The sequence below is a fragment of the Belonocnema kinseyi genome, chromosome 6 (genome assembly GCF_010883055.1).
Source record: "Belonocnema kinseyi isolate 2016_QV_RU_SX_M_011 chromosome 6, B_treatae_v1, whole genome shotgun sequence".
In the NCBI taxonomy this organism is placed as follows: domain Eukaryota; kingdom Metazoa; phylum Arthropoda; class Insecta; order Hymenoptera; family Cynipidae; genus Belonocnema; species Belonocnema kinseyi.
This window is the reverse complement of record NC_046662.1, coordinates 105908317-105912704: the sequence shown is the minus strand read 5'-3', so window position 1 is coordinate 105912704 and position 4388 is coordinate 105908317. Positions and strand designations below refer to the sequence as shown.

The 4388-nt window shown below is 35.0% G+C and overlaps 1 protein-coding gene across 1 annotated transcript in view; it reads right to left on the bottom strand.

The window, feature by feature from the left end:
* The window catches only part of LOC117175534, a 301601-nt gene that overhangs the window by 135898 nt on the left and 161315 nt on the right, over positions 1-4388 (bottom strand). The window lies entirely within an intron of this gene.

Sequence of the window (4388 nt, the reverse complement as noted above, 5' to 3'; positions counted from 1 at the left end):
TATGGAAATTAGGTACCTTCTGAAAAATGATAGCGCTTTCAGGACAAGGAGGCTTATTGGCATGCAGGTTCCTCGTAAGCCCCAAGATCTGGCAGAAATAGATTCTTTCCTTAATGAGGATATCTCGAAAAAGTCCCACCTCTATCACACCAATTATTCAGTTCATGGTGATGCAAGAGCTTAGGCTGATTCAAACTGAAGCCTAAAACCGATAATGGATTAAAAATCCAAAAGACGCTTGCATCGACTGCACAAGAAAATTGGATGTGCACGACAGAGTGCGTCCCGTGTTCAGCGTGTGACTAACTATATATCATCTAGTAGACCTTTCACGAGAAGGGTTCGAAATATCGCCCAACAACTGAGGATATACAATCACACAATGAATAAGTCGAAGCTGCTAACCATCAAGCAGTATATTTTTGACAAAAAACGGCTGTTATCTGACGCAAGAAGAATACAAGACCGCACTATACTCCTACCGAAAAAAAGCAACTTGTCCAACTCAAAGGATTGCAGACCAATAACTTGTTTGAACACACTGTATATGATGGGTCAAAGATAACGTCAAAAATTTCGTTTCTTGGAAATATTTTATTTCAAATTCACTTTAGAGCAAAAGTAGTTATATCAAAAGTCGTAGAGTACATAATTTCCTATCACTTATCTCATAAACAAATTTTTCTCGTATAATGCGTTTACGAGTTATGGCAGAGAATAGCGAGTATCTATCAACTTATCAATATGCATGGAATATCTATATTACTCGTTTCCAGATCACCCTAGAGTTAGAGTAAGTAAAGCGTTTTTGTTTAAATGTGGTATCTCCGGTAGACCTAATCCACAAGGTTTTTTTAGAATAGCAGAAAAGATGTTCAGTATTATTTAGCGCTTAGAGTTTTAGTTTTACTCTTTTAGAGCACCTGCGTGGGCCTGGTAGACTTCTTTTTAAAGGCCTGGATGGGCCAGGTTGATTTATATATTTCTGAAGCTCAGCAGGATTTTCTTAAGGATCACCTTTCATTTCCTCAGTTTCTTCTTTTTCTTTTTCCTCCTCCTCCGCTGAGATTACAGCATGAACTAGTGCAGTGCATTTAGTCTTCCATTTATGCACCGCACCACGCTTATTTTTCAAAACAACTGTCTGAAGAATTGTGTTTAAAGTTTCAGGAACAAGTATACTTACATCTTGTAAAAAAATTGTCGAAAGATGGATACTAGTTTGTTTCATATACCTGCAATCTGATGTCCTCCAACAAGATTAGTGCTGCTACTTTAACAATCGGTAATCGTTTCTCCTGTTTATATAATATCTTTTTTATAAAAAAATTGTGAAATCACTTTAAATCACGTGTTTTGGAAGCAAAATATTGCGAAATTGTTTCATTTCATAACAACAAGAACATCATCGCCATACTTTTAAAGAAATCTCAACTTCACTCTCCTGCCATCGAGTCGGTATTCTCCTTGGATTTGTGGCATTTTTGGCTGGTCTATGGCCTCTTTTATGCCAGAATAGAAGAATTTTCTAAAAAAATATCATACATGAATAATGATAGTTTCAGCAGTTAATAAATCAGATACATGTTGAATAGAATCAACTACTTAATGAAACCAATCATCACTGCGAACTAAGGCATAATACATAATGGTTTCTTTCACTGAACAGTTCATCATTTCAAAAAATTGATCTAGCTCTTTAATACTTTCTTTTTGTTCCTACAATAAATATTCCACGCTTATTTCTTTAGTACAAAAAAGAACACTTTTTTTTGAAGATCAAGACCGGCACAAGAGATTGCAAAGATGTCACCGATCCCTGTGGAACATTTTCACCCATTTTTTTACGTTTTGCTGCTGTAGCAATTGATCTTTTCTTTTTGTACATTTTTTGGCAAACTGCATGAACAAACACGGAATTTAAGTTTTTAAACATTATGTTCTCTGACCATCTATTAAGAAATTATGTGGAAACGAGTAATGTAGATATTCCATGTACATCGATAAGTTCAAAGATACTTGCGCATGCACTTTTGGAAGTAAATGTATATATAAACATGATAAATTAATTATATATTATATTATTTATACTATTAATATGATAAAAATTTGTTGCAACAAAGTGATAGGAAATTGTGTGCTCTCCATTTTTTTATCTCATTACTTTTGCTCTAAAGTGCATTTAAAAAGAGATATTTCGAAGAAACGAAATTTTGTATGCTATTTTGGCCGCCATTTTGTTAGCAGGAGCCTGACTAGTAAGATCTTTTTTTGTTCCTGCCCTTTGTAATTTGTTTAAAACAGTTTTTTTAAATCTTTAAATCCACCCAATAGTTATTCCATGAGAGCTTCAAATTATTTGCCCTTTTCAAGCGGTTGGTTCACCGAAGGCAAGATGCACATCTGCCTGCGAGAACTCAAGCCTCCAAGACAAGCCAAAGGCGAGGCCTCGCTTTAAGGCTTTTAATTTTGAACGACTTAAATTTTCTCGAAATGCGAGCGTTCGAGTTATCTTGTCTTACTTTTCTTGACCTCCGCCTTGTTATTTCTCGTCTTAAACAGTATCACTTCAGCTATACAACTAATCGGTCGTCAATATTAGATGCTAAAGTCTAACGTTCAGCTTAGCTGTTGTGAAAATTACAGTGCATGCCAAGGAGAGACTGCAGTTTATTGACTCCTGTGAATACCAAGCTCGCTTTTAATTCACATTAAAAGGTTCCATCCTATCACTATTTTTAATTGTAAAAATTCCTAAGAAATGTTTCGTAGAAATTTATAATCATATTCATGTATCTGTTTGTTTGGATTGTAATTAGGGTTTGACCTAAGTTTTCTAAGTTTTTTTAATTATAGAAATTCCTAAGAAATTTTTCTTAGAAATTTATAATCATTTTCATATATATGTTTGCTTGGCTTGTAATTATGATTTAACCTTAGTTTTCTTTCAAATTGAAAGGTTTTATGTCAAGCAGACGCTGTGATCTGATAGACTCGACCAAGTCTGAAAATCTCATAGAAAATAAATTAATATTGTCGACGGTATTGCGATATAGAGAAGCGAGACGTCAACCTGACGTCGGGTCGTCGTGTCTGCGAATGACAGCGTTTTTCAGAGGGCGGTTTCTCTCCCTTCGTAACTACTTCATCGCATGTTACATGGATCTCAATATGTGAAAGTGACTAAAAGTGTATACAATACACGAACATCTAATGTATCTATCTTAAAGGACCAGCTTTCATCCTCATTTCAAAGCTCCTAGACTTTACGTTTTCAGAAATCAAACAAAAAGTGGGAAATGAAGTTTAAATTTATATTTTAAAAAACTGTAATTAGTTTGTTTAATTCCAACTAATAATAACACTAATAATAATAACACTAATAATCCTTTTTCAAACCAGCCAACCCTCCCCCTGCCCATTTTTCTTTTAAGAGACAAATTTTTTAGCACACACCAAAAAATTCGTTATGAAGTGTACTTTCTGATGCCGTCTAGTCTTTTGTACAAAAAAGCCACCCCAATCTCAAAATGAATTCCTTAATCATGGCATGTTACCAAAAAATGTAGATTGTTCGTCAAAATTGCTTGAAAAATATAACTCTTTCAATAATTTCGACCATTTTACTGTTAAAGGGGTTTCTGAGGTCGCTGATTGCCAATCGGAGTTTAGATTTGCAAAATTCAAGATGGCGGATTCAATATGGTGGACCGGTTTTTATTTTACACTTTAAGGAAAAATAATTTTATAGTGCAAATAAGAGACAAAAGGAGACAGACTGCTGACAGACTAGACATAGAGAAATACAGATTCTTGATGGGCTTACTAGTCCCGCATCGAGCGCTTCTCCAGGTGGTGTATAGGAGAAAGCCTTCCAAAACAAGGTACTTTGGAATAAAATCCGGGGGGTGGGGGCGAACCAAAACTAATGAATACAAGAAATTTCAAAAACCGGCAATCCAATAACCTACTTAAAAGTCTAAATCCAATTACATTCAGTCTGTAACGACCACATTTTACCTCTAAAAAACTTTCTTTCAACTTGGACCTTTCGCACTGATTTTCCGAAAATTTTATCCGCCATATTGGATCTGCTATCTCAAATTTGGCAAATCTGACCTCAGATTTATAATCAGCGACCTTAAGAGCCCCTTTAACAGTAAAATGGTCAAAATGATTTGAAGAGTTATATTTTTTTGAGCAATTTTTACGAAAAAACTACATTTTTGTGACATGCCCCGATTGAGGCGTCTATTTTGAAGTAAGGATTGACTTTTTGTATAACACACCGGACGGCCTCAGCAAGTACACTTCATAGTGAATTTTTTGGTGTGCGCTAAACAAATTTTCTCGTAAAAAAAATGGGCAGGGGGCAGCTGATTTGAAAA